General features: G+C 35.1%; 1 pseudogene; it reads left to right on the forward strand.

Moving 5' to 3' along the window:
* The first annotated feature begins 8298 nt into the window (after positions 1-8298).
* LOC107841607 lies at positions 8299-9511 on the forward strand (annotated as a pseudogene).
* The last annotated feature ends 4020 nt before the right edge of the window (positions 9512-13531 follow it).

Genomic DNA, 13531 nt, shown 5'->3' on the forward strand with positions numbered 1-13531 from the left:
TATGCATGCTTCATGTATCAGATTCCATGGATATAGCTTATGTTCACACGTATTCCATAGAATTGTATGCGCTTTCAGTTCCAGTATAGGATGTTTAATTGTAGGGCACTCAGTATTACAAATCATATTCCATGAACTCAAAAATTCCAGACTCAGGTCATGCAGCTCATGACTCATGTACACGTATCATGCTCCCCAATATACTCAGTTTCCATGACTCATGCTACACCCCCACTAATCAGATAAATTCAGACTATATCATGTATAAACTTCATTCAAACCTTTTTTGGTAAATCCATATTATTGACATTCTATTCCTTAAATTTCAGTCATGTGTCAAGTTCAGTCAGCATCTATTCATGTTTTAGGTTCTCCTAATTTAACTCTTCATAAGCTCTCCTTATGGAATAGTGTAGTGGTGAGCAGTCACTTAGATGGGAGAGAGTTAATGTTTTATGTTAAGAGCAGACTGTTGCATGTATGTTTTATATGAGGGTGTAAATATAAAAATAGTCTTGAATATCCTGTTAGTATGCAAGCAAAGGGCTAGCGAGAGGCAGTACTTAGAAAATTGGAAAAAAATTCATAGTATGAATGTATATTCAGATCCTTGACTTATGTCAGCCTTCATTATGCGACTATCATAACATGGTTTCCATCTCAATTACAGTTCCAGTTATCAAGACCCAGTATTTAGTTACAGTATGGATCCTAGGTATAGTCTTAAGATATAGTGTCAGCTTCAGATCAGTATTCAACTTAGAAATTTAGTTCAATTTTAGACTTGCTTGACCATAGCATACAGTTATCAGCTACTCAATTATAGATATTCTAATACCCCAGTCTATGGAATATTTTCAAATAATGTAATACACTTGGTCCTGCATTTTCAGACAGTATAGCTTTCATGAAATCCATGATCAGTTACCTCATGTTACTCAGTTAGACCCTTTTCATATGCATAATACTTTATGGCCTCAATCCAACTACTCGGATTAAGTACAATTGAGTATTGCATACCCAGCATTCAGTTACCAGTTACTCAGTTAATCAGATAAGTCAGTATGTCTATGCATTCGTGCATTATGCTTCAGTTTCAGATCTCAGATAATTAGTCACGATTTCCTATCTAGGTGCCTTGTGCATCACCTCAACATTCTCTACCCCTCAGTAAGGTCAGTCCAACATCCTTCAAGGGACCTAGTATCCCAAGGGAGAGATAAATGATAGCCCCCAAACTTTCATGATTCAAACATGTCATTTCCTTTGATGAATCCAATCTAGAGTAGGGGTATTCGTAAGTGGTCCTCTATATCCAAACTCAGTAGTAAGCCATGTACTCAATGGATCAGTTTAGCCATGATACGATACTCTATCCATGTCACAGATTACAGACTCATTTCAATTTATGTATCATGTTCCAAACTCAATTATGTTCTTATGTTTCTACTCATGCATATTGATTAATCAATATTAGGCTCATTAGTATTTTTAGTTCATGGTAGCATTCTTTTTTGAGCTTACTCATTCTCATGTTCAGATTTCAGTACCAAACTTGGTATTTAGTTCCATGCTTATTTTTTAGTTCAAACTTTGTATCTTTACCACTGCATGATCACGAGCCAGTTCAATCATATATTCTCGCATAAGATATGCGTGATCAGCTTATCATACTTTTAGTTATGCATTCACGTATCATGTCAGTCATATAATCATGTATCCGATATGCATGGATTCGACTTATCATTTATGCATCGAATATGCATTCTTAGTTTGAGAAACTCAGTTTATCAGAACACTCATTCCTACACTCATAAATCAACTACCCATACATTATATATACATGTACTACATATGCTCAGTTTTCAGTCATGTCAGCTATGAAATCATGTTTAGTAGTTCATGCTCAGTAGTCACTTCAGTTGTATTTCTCCCCTATCAGTTAGTCTCATTTGAGGATGAATGTTCTCAAGAGGGAGATATTGTAATATCCCATATTTCGGACTAGAATAAACGTCCGTCATTCCTATGCGTAGGTATTTCAAAATCCTCAAAACCTATGTAAATTTAGTGTGTTAGTCGATTATGTGGTAGGGGATCTATTTTAGCATGAATTAGATCATAGAGGTTCCCTAACTTAAGTTTAAGTTAACAGCTTTCCTATCGTTCAAGTTTTAGTAAACGTCAAAACATAGGTCAACTTCAATCATCCATAACTCCTTGTATATATTCAATTATAGGGCCTAATATATATCAAATGAAATAAATTTTAATTATCTTTCCAACGATACCAATTTAACTAAAATCCGACACCCGAGCAAGAAGTTATGACTTTATAAAGTGGAGTACATCGCCTGATATAAGGTGTGCGATGCACAACCTAAGGTGTTCAATAAGGAGTGCAACGCACACCCTAATATGCACGATAAGATGTTCAAAGCACACCCTAAGATGTGAGATAAAGTGTGTGCTGCACATGTACGTGTCCAGGTGACTTAAAAGTCCGTTTTTGGTGCAAAAATGGTCCTTTTTCCACCCATATATAATGCCTAAACACGAAATTAAGCCCTTATTTCACCAAAACATATTCTTTCTCTCAAAATACTCTCAAGAACACAATCTAGGGTTTTCATAGAAGATTCAAGATCAAGCAAATCTCTCCATCAATCTGCATGAACTTGAGAAATAAGGTATGTGTAGTGTTCATCCACGTATCCCTTTCATCCGTGGAGCTCAAGAATCAACTTTTATATAGTAAATTATGATTTTCATGATGTGTTATGATTATATTCATTTTGATGATTATGGTTTGTGTTTCAAGGTTGTATTTTTATGTGTTTCCAAGAAACATGTGACTATGATAGTTGAAACCCATAAATTTTCGATGGAGTAAGAATGTTAGGTTGATAAGTATACCTATTCCCAAAATTATGCATGTAAGGTGTTTGCTAAAATGCCTATAATTATAAAAATCATGTATTATAACTTAGGGGTGAACTATATGATAAATTCATGCTAGTCTATTGCATTCAAAGAGCTCATTTGTCATTGTTGTGCATTATATGTGTTAATAGAATGTGCATGATGATTGAGGAATGGATTTATAGTTTGTATATATGTCTTCCATGTTATGAACAAGATCATAATTTTAAAGTATCACATGAGTTATCCCTAAATTATTACAATATGAACTAAATGTTATATGTTTGCCATTTCCTTATTGTTAAATAGTTTCCATGCCATTGTTATGAATAGTAGATGCTTTCAGAATTCCCATGATATTAGATTATGATATTTATGACTTGATTATAAGCATTCCTATTCATGTTAGAAATTTTGATGACTATGTACTTTATGGAATCCCTCACTCATGTATTATGGATTGGTATTGATGGTCATGTACTCAAGAAAATCAAGTTTTGTTAGTTTACTTCCATCGAGTCCTGGGGGTACTTACCCAAAAAATATAGTTGTGTGCGTAGAGCCATGTCATGTTATCACGATAATCAGTCAAGCAAAGATCTACAGAATTCAATCAGTTATGTGACTTAGGAAAACTTGAAAATCTCATCAATCACAGTAGTTCAGTAATCTCAGTAGTTCAGAAATCTCAGTACTAGGTTAATCTTGAAAAATATCAGAAATCTCAGTACCCAGTAACTTCAGAAATCCCGATAATTCAGTACTCTTAGAAATCTCATGAACTCAGTTAGCTATTAGATATCAGTATTATTCCGTCAGCTACATAACTCAGTAAACTCAAAATCAGTTCAGTTCTGTTAATCAGTACAGTCAGTTATTCATGTTTAGTCTCTTCATATGGGAGTAGAAGTTAGCACCGAGTGAACCCAAGGATGGGAACTCCCCTGCAAATTTAGGGTGCGGTTCTTAGAAGCAATCCTTGTGTTCCAGAAGTACGTAGCCAGCGTTGGTTGAGACATCTACCTTTTAGTTTAGGGTTAATGAGGTGGCTTAACATGTCAATTTAGGGTTTCCATGGTTCTCATTTTGAGTACCTGCCAGTGTAGGGTTCTCATAGCTGTCCTTACTAGTGGCGCGGTATTGACACCCCTCCAGTTGGGGTAGAGATTTGGCCCCAACTTAGGTATATGTGTTATTGGGGAATGTCGGTTAAACAGCTACTACCCTTAATTTCAGTTACAAATTTCAAGACTGTCAGTTACAGTCACCTAGTATCAGTAAAGAACTCAGATAGATCTTCAGATTTTAGTATATCAGGACTGTCAGATATTGTCAACTCATATATAGTATGAGACTCGAATAGTTCCATCGGATTCAAGACTGTAAGATATAGTCATCCATGTTATCAGCATTCAGTAGTAGGGCTGATAACTCATGTTAACAGTTAAATCATTTGTCAAAACTTATGTTATCAGATATATCAGCTATCAGAACTCATCTGTCAGTTATATTAAATATCAATAAAGTCATGCTACCAGTATTCACTTTATGACTGTCAGATATGGTCAAGCATATCAGTTCTTCATATTCATAGTTGTCAGATACAATCAATCAGACTTATTCTTTATAATTAGATTGCCAAATACAGTCAATCAGGCCGATTCTTCATAATCAGAACTGTCATAAATAGTCATTCATGTATCAGTAATATAGTTTAAATCCTTTATTATTAGGTAATACAGTATCAGCTCTTCACTTATTAGTGATTCATATATCGATATCAATAGACACAGTCTTTCAGTATCTCGGTATCAGTAAACTTATGTTGTCAGTATTTAGACTCAGTAGTTAGTATCTCTAAGAGTTCAGTTACAGTTAAGTATGCATGTATGTATTCTCACGTTCATATCAATCAGCATTATTCATGAATGTAAACCCTTTGCATTTACCCTACCTTACTCGTATACTCAGAACATTCAGATGTCCTAACGTATTTGCGCTATGGTTCTTTCTCTTAGGTTACACCATAGGTTTAGAGGCACAAGCTCCAGATCAGCAGTAGCATTCCAATGTTCCTAGTTTGCAGTGAGTCCTTCTCATTCGAGGAAGATATGACTATTGTTTCATTTAATATTTTAGTTCAGTTGCTAGATGGAATTAGTTGGGGACATATCCCATCAACTCCTTATTCAGAAAATTTAAAGGATTTCGAGACTATAGCATGTTAGGGAGTTATTTTACATTTGTTTTGGAATTGTTATACCATTTTCAGACATTGTCTTATTAGATATTTATTAAGATTTGAACCTTATGGCCATTCAGCACATGTTTCTGCATTTTCATGTTATATTATGTAGTGTACAGGTATAGATATCATTCATGGATTAGCTTATAGTCCTTCGGGGTCATGAGCACCGTGTAGCATTCTGATTTTAAAAATTGGAGTATTATAAACAGCAGCAGTAAATCAAACCTTATGGCTGAGAAAAATATTTTCTAATTTGTATATGGAAGAAAAGGTGAATACTGAGATTCATTTCAATAATCAAGCTACAATAGCTATTTAACATAATTCAGTCTTTCACAGGAAGACTAAGCACTTCAACATTAAGTGTTTTTTCTTGAGGGATGTGCACAAAAAAGGAGAAGTTATTCCTTTTTATTGCAAATCCGGAGATCAGCTTGCAGATGCATTTACAATAGCCCTTCCTATCAGCAAGTTTAAGTTCCTAAGGCAACAACTTGGAATTTGCATCTCCTGAGGAGTGTTATTAGTTTCTTTAGAACTGCAGTATTTATGTTTTATTTCATATATTCCTTTTTTAAGTTATTAGGAGGTAGTTAGCATTTTTAGCACCATGTCCTTAAAGTAGGGACATTATCTATTTTAGTTTTTTTCAAAACACTTTTATGTAGCTTCTTTTTTTACAAAAAGAACAATTCTCTGCACAAGTTTTTCTCTCCTATTTATCTTCTTTCATTCTACTGCTTCTTTACTGTAGTAATCTAGACATCATTTGCATAGTTTTATGTGTGAGTTGTCTTCTTAAAACTAACATTTAATATCAAATCTTTCATCTTGAGGAATCTATTATTGAGTTAGAGAAGACATGGATCCAGAAACCAGTTTCTCACCAATCGCTCTGTTGGTTTTTTATAGAGATAAGTATCAGGTTTTGCCAGTATGAATGGAGACATACTTGGATTCTTTAGATCTATGGGAAGCTGTGGAAGAGGATTACGATAGTCCAGCCATAGCGAATTATCCCACCATGTCTCAGATTAATGCATACAAGGAAAAGAAGAAAAGGAAATTGAAGGCCAAGGCATGTCTATGTACTGCTATATCATCAACAATTTTTACCTGAATAATGTCGCTAAAAATTGCTAAAGAAGTATGGTATAATCGGCCAAAAGAAGTATTCTAGGGAGATACTTAAGAAATTCCATATGGAAAATTGCAGGGCAACAAGCACACCGATTAATCCAAAGGAGAAGTTGAGCAAAGAGGACGGAACTGATAAAGTTGATGAAGGAAATTTTAGAAGCTTGATGTATCTCACTGCTACATGATCTGATATTCTATTTGTTGTAAGTCTTTTATCTAGGTTTATGCATTGTGCTACTAAAATGCATTGGCAAGCCAAAAACTGTGAGAATTTCAAGTTGTATGTATTCTCAGATAGTGATTTGGCCTGAGTGACTGATGACATAAAAAGTACATCAGGATATTGCTTCAGTCTTGGATTACAGATTTTCTCTTGGTGTTCCAAGAAGCAAGAAACTGTGGCACAGTCCACAAAAGAGGCTGAATTCATTGCAACAACAGCAATAGTAAATCAAACCTTACGGAGGAGAAAAATATTTTCTGATTTGTGTATGGAACAAAAGGTTAATACTGATATTCATGTTGATAATCAAGCTGCAATATCTATTTTGAATAATTCAGTCTTTCGCAGAAAGACTAAGAACTTCAACACTAAGTTGTTTTTCTTGATGGATGTGCAGAAAAAAAGAGAAATGATTCTTTTTTATTGCAAATTTGAAGATCAACTTGTAGATTCATTTACGAAAGCCCTTCCTGTCAGCAAGTTTAAGTTCCTGGGACAACAAGTTGGAATTTGCAGCTCCAGTGGAGTGTTATTAGTTGCTTTAGGACTGCAGTATTTATTTTTTATTTCCTATATTCCTTTATTAAGTTTTTAGGAGGTAGTTAGCATGGTTAGCACCATGACTTTAAAGTAGGGCCATTACATATTTCACTTTTTTCAGAAAACTTTTACGTAACTTCTTTTTTTACATAAAGAACAATTCTCTGCACAAGTTTTTCTCTCTCAATTATCATTTTTCATTCTCCTACTTCTTTTTTGTAGTAATCTCGACAACCTTTGCATAGTGTTATGTGTGATTTATCTGCTAAAAACTAACAACATCAATTACATCGATCTTTTGGTGCAATTACCATGGTAGTGTATGACATGTGTGTGGAGCTGATTATACTTGATATGATCGATTTCGACATCATCTTTGGTTTTGATTGTATTTTACCTATCTTGCGATTTTGGGATGTCAGGTCGAGGTTGTGACTCTTCCGACTTTGTTCTGTGTATGGTTTTTTCAGGGATGATCTTGTTTGTGGAAAAATCTTCTAAAGATGCTTGATTTTTACCAAATTTATGTCATCTTGTTGTTGTTATATGGATGTTAGACTATATAAGGAGAAGATAAAGAATATATCCTTTTGGCTGTAATGGTCACTGCTTTTCCATTTTTTCTTTGCCATTTTGCAAAATCTGGAATCAACTATAACAACTACTTCACTAATAATTGTTTGCATCTTTCTACTTGATATCACTACATTTTGTACTGCTCCCATCTTTATTGGGTTTGTTCTTTATTTTTTGCAATTTTTATTCTCAATCTTGGTATACTGTAGATTTCTGTCACTATATTTCAGCCGTTCTTTAAATGTAAATACAATTGAGCTAAATGAACATGAGTTAAGTAATCTAGGAAAGTTCTTACTTTCAATATGACAAGTTTAAGACCACAAGACTTAAAGTACTACATACATCAGTATTTAACACCACAAGATCCAATAGTCCTTTTTTTTCCAAAACTTCGTGTGCAGTCAAACTAAGACATTTAAATTGGAACGGAGGTAGTAGTTAATTTGTATCAACATATTTTTCTAAGTTCTTTTAATAGAGAGACTTTACTTTCAATATTCACTCTTTTAAGGGAGGAAATGACTTAATTTACTACATTAAATAGGACGGACTTGCATGAAATAAACTTTACTCGTGATCAAAAGCATGCTTAAGTTATATGGTTCTAATTCTTTGGTCTAGTATTGAAAGTAAAATGGTACTAAAAATTCTTTATGAGGAGTTTGGGACCAGAGAAACAGGTGTTTGTATGTGGAAATGAGGGAGAGGCAGCGGTGGCGAGCTAGAAAAGATGGTTTGTTGTGGTCATAGGTTAGACATTATGGACCAAAAGAACGGCGCCTTGTATCACAGTGTATGAACACACCCCTCAACATGGACGCTAAGTCTAGTTTGGAAAGGTGGAAAAACTGAAGAGGAGTGGCGTCTCTTTATCCAACTACAGACCAAATATGGTAACAAATGGAAGAAAATAACAGCTGAAGTGCCAGGTCGAACTGCTAAAAGATTGGGAAAATGGTGGGAATTATTTAAATAGAAGCAACAGAGAGAGCAGAAGGAAAAAAATGAGGTTATTGATCTAGTGGATGAGGGAAAATACAACCACACTTTTGAGACCTTTGCAGAGAATATTGTGAAAAAGCGGAGTGTTCCAGGATTACTTATGGCTACATCTTACGGAGGTTTCCTCCATTCTGATGCACCAAATCCTATGATACTCTTCTTCCTTCATTGCTTTATAATTCTACTGCTCCTTCAACTACATGTTCGATCGTCATATCCATCCGTGACTTTAAGTCACTCTCTGTTAACAGTCCTACATACTCCTACGCCTGGCATTCCATGGCTACAGACAGATAGAGCACCTGAAAATGCGCCCCTTATCTTAACCAGTTTTCCAATCATGGGGTTGCCCCTCCTTGTGGAGAAAATCCATTTATTACTGAACTTGAAGAATGCTGTAAGGAACTAGATGAAGGGCATTGTACATGGACTGCACATAAGAAGGAAGCAGCCTGGGGGTTAAGGAGGGTGCAATTACATCTAGAATCAGAGAAAGAAAGCAAAGTTAGGGAGAAGATGTAGGAAATTGAAGAAAAGATGAATGCTTTGAGGGAAGAGCAGAAGGCAACTTTAGATTGGATTGAAGCAGAAAACAAGGAGACACTAGAAGGCTTGAGGAGGGATGCAGAAGCAAAGGAGCATGAATTAGCCGAGTAATGGGTGTCCAAACACCTACTCCCTGCTAAGTTGCTTGAGAAGATGGGATGCTAATCAAGACTTGCAGAACCTAATGGTGGCTGCTGAAGCAAAGCCAAGAATTCTGGTGTGTCCTAGCCACCTAAGACGATTATTTTGAATTGCTACAACTTTTCTAATGTAAACTTTTTGTTTGATCGCTGCCTTCTGTTTGGTGTACTATGTTTTTGTTTCTGCTTTATAATTCAATAATAGCCTACAACTTGTATTTTTGGAATTTGCAAAGAATATGACGCAACTTTCTGACAACATTTTGTGCCTATATCTTTTAGAAGTAACATCTACCAACATCTTACTTTCTTGTGTTGTTTGGCAAAGTAGGGGAAATATAGGAGAAAAACAGAAAAGTACGAACTTATTATTGATTCCAATACAGGTATATTGAATGAACTCTGAGTGGAAAGTACAGAGTTGTGAGTGGATTTTCTGTAGTTCTTGTTAAAAGTAGCTGTCTTTCCATAGTTTGGATAAGTCTTTGATGGATATTATAATTTAGGCTTACAATGGAATATTCTAAAACTTATGTCTATTTTTCTTTATAATCATAGTGTTAAGGTCAACTTGAAAACAATTTTATTAATTCCACAAGATACCTGCAATCTTCTATCAATGAAAGTATTGAAGAGAACTATTTTTGCAGGCCTTCTCTAATCTAGATACTAATTTGCAATTTTTCTTCTTCCACCTTAATTTAATGTTCTTAGCACAAATTCTTGTTCTGTCTCTGATTCTATGTTCAATAATCTTCAATTTGTAGCACTCGGCCTTAAGGTTCTCCTAAAACAACCTTTTTGCCTCCATGACTGATACAAGGATGACTACGAAAACTGAAATAAACACCCAAAACAATCCACTAGTCAAGGAAAGCATGGACCCTTTGGATGACCCCTCTCGGATTCAACCAAAAACAACAAGAACACAATGTATTGTGGTGTTTAACGCCTAAAAACAGACAACAACAAACTATGTTAACAATAACAAGATGAAGAACAAAACCAAAGGAACAAAAACAACAAGTCATGGGTTTGGATTACAAGAACACAAACAAATGATTACAACAAAAACAAAATGGATAGATAGTTAGACCTTGGTTGGTATAATATTAAGAATCCAATAATATGGTACTCTTGGACCCATAACACTACATACAACGGTTAACCTAACTCCTACGTTGACACAAGAGGAACTTTTCCACCTCTAAAGACCAGCGGATCAAGCCAACATTGAAACACAAGTAATATCCTTGTTGCCCTCATTTCGGTGTGGTTGCTATTCCAAGCCCTAAAACTAAAGGTGTTTCATGTTTCAAGTCTTACATCAATAAACAACTAAGTCCTAAAAACCCTATCTTGTTCTATTAATATTACATTACAAAAGAAGATAAATGACTACACTAACCTTAATGAGAGGGGTGGCCATGGAGTGCATTTTGGGAAAAGTAAAATGACCAAAATGCCCTCAATGAAGATGGCCTAAAACCGTGAGCTATTAAGTCTCCAAAACCGTGAATCCTCGAGTCTTCAATGCTCAAAGAAATTTTCCACCCACGGCCTTGATGAATGGTATGCTAAATGATAGTCTCAAAATGGGTGTTCCTTTCATATTCGAGTGCCCTCGGGGTGACCAAGTCTTGAGCCTTTAAGTTATGGTCTCTAATCATGTCTTCAAAAATTAGGGTGGCCATTTGACTTGTATCATCTTCTACTTCTTGAAAAGGATTCGACCTCAAATCCAAACCTTGCAATAATGAAGAGAAGACTAAAAAGAACCATATCCTCATGACATGTGAGTTAGAGTTAGTACAGTAAACAACATCAACATGCCAAGGAGGTACACACTTGAGATGTAGTGTAATACCCCACGATTTTCCTAAAATATCAAGGATTATCTTCTAGAATGAATGATGTTCATTATTGTGGAATTATTTAGATTTGTACTTTCCATGGTGTAGGAAATTTAATTAGCTTTCCAACGATATAAGATTCGCCTAAATCCAATAATCGTGTAAGAAGTTATGGCTATTTTAAGTTTCGATTGCAAAACACTGTCATTTAGACCCTCAGCGCGTCGCGGAGCGGTGTAAAATCCTAATTTTCACTTTCTAGATGCCCTCTGAGATATTGGCGGGTCGCGGAGAGGGCTAATTTCCCAATTGTCAATTCCAAGAGATCCAGCGCGGTAATGGCGTGTCGCGTCATGTGCCAAAATGGTATTCAAAAGGATGACTTCACATCGCAGAGTCTGCCCAATTTCCATTCGTCGATTTCCAGTGAGCCACCACGATAGTGGCGCGTCACAGTGGCCACCTAGATCGAAAAAAGTGTAAGTTTTCCAGTTTCGTGTAAAAGTTTAAAAATGGTATTTTTGGTAAATCCCTAATCCCTAATCCATCCAAAACAGCAGATTTATCATATTTTAGAGCACTTTATGCTCCATTCATCCCTCTCTCAAAACCCTGAGGCTCATACTTCCTCTCTAAGGAACTCAAGGTTTCCTCCATTAAAACTCCAATATAATCCAAAATTATGGATTCCCAATATAAGAACACTAAGAATTCATCTCTAAAGCACCAAAACGAATCCAATATTAAAGCCTTTCATCAAAGATCGTCAATTATGGTATGTGGGGTTTGAACAAGGATAATCCTTTCATCTTTGTGCCCAAAACTTTATTTTTTTTACAAATTTACTGCTATTTATATGATTTCACATGAAATTCAAGTTAGGGTTTATACCTATTATCATTCTTTGCAAGATTATAAGATTTTCCATGATTTAGAAGTTGAATTACATGATTATGTTTATGTTTCCATACATTTTGCAGAAATTTCCAGATTTTAAGATGATTTATGAATGTCTACATTACCAAGTATGAATTGTCAGACATTTTAACATGAGATTGATGCTTGGGTCAATCGACCCCATTTAAAGATTGTTGTTTCGAGATTGTTTGTGCTATAAGAACCCCATGAGTAGATAATTTTCAGATTCTAGATAAAGAATTCACTTTATTTCAGAAGACTTGAGATTTGAAGAAAAGCGAAGCATCGTTGGTTTTCTACAAACTCTTGTGTAAATTCTAATATAGATTTCTTAATATTTTGATCTTGAGATTGGGAGAAGTATTTTGCACCAAGATAGATAAGTTACAATGGTTTCATACCCTAGAACTACATGCCACCATAGGTACAAATTATCAGATTATTCCCACTTCTACGTGGATGACTTAGATTGTAATCACTCAAATTAGAATTTTCTATTCCGATTGCAAGGGTAGAACAACCCTACCTAATGGGGGCCATACGTGGGACTTTATGGATGCTCACATGGTGTATTTTAGTTAGAAGTACCTCCCAATAGATGTCTCCCACTCTTCAATAGTTTGTTGATTTAAAGATTTAACATAAAAGCATGTGTTTCGGAAGTTATGGTCTTAAGATTTTAAGTCCTGATATAAGCTATTTTATAGACTTCAAAACTAAGTGTAATGGCTCACAAGATTTATGTTTATGTCTTATCAATCATGATTTATGATTTTTTAGATTTCAAATTTCTCAATCCTGTATGAGTCATTTACATTTAACATGCATATTCATTTTATAAACTGTGTTGATATTGTTTACTTATTGCATGCACCCCTATATACTTAGTACATCCTCAAAGTACTGATCCACATATATGTCTATGTGCTACATTGTCTCATAATGTCGGTTCAAGTACTCAATCTCAACAGTGTGAGTGATCTTTGAGCATCTCTTTTATATTCCTGCAGTTGGTGAGTCATCATAGTTTGGGGACTTGATTGTTCACATTTTAAGTTTATTAGCAGATGTTTCTCATTTTATTTCAGATAGTTTGAGTCAGCTGGAGTCTATCTTAATGACTCAATAGATTTAGATATTAGAGTCTTGTTAGACTACTAGTTTCAGTGTTAGACTTTTGATTTAGTATTTAGATTCTCAGCATTGTCTTACCAATTTGTATGAGATTTCTATGTTTTAGATAAGACTTCAACATCTATTATGTTTTCATATACATATTTCCCCAATATTGAGATTCAGATTTAGTAGAGAGCAACCCTCAGGACTATTTGTAGTTCTGAGCACCGTGTGGCATCCTGGGAACCAGATATTAGGGCATTACATATAGCCACACATCCTTGTCTTTAATCACAAGGGGATT

Source organism: Capsicum annuum, chromosome 9 (genome assembly GCF_002878395.1).
Source record: "Capsicum annuum cultivar UCD-10X-F1 chromosome 9, UCD10Xv1.1, whole genome shotgun sequence".
NCBI classification, from domain to species: domain Eukaryota; kingdom Viridiplantae; phylum Streptophyta; class Magnoliopsida; order Solanales; family Solanaceae; genus Capsicum; species Capsicum annuum.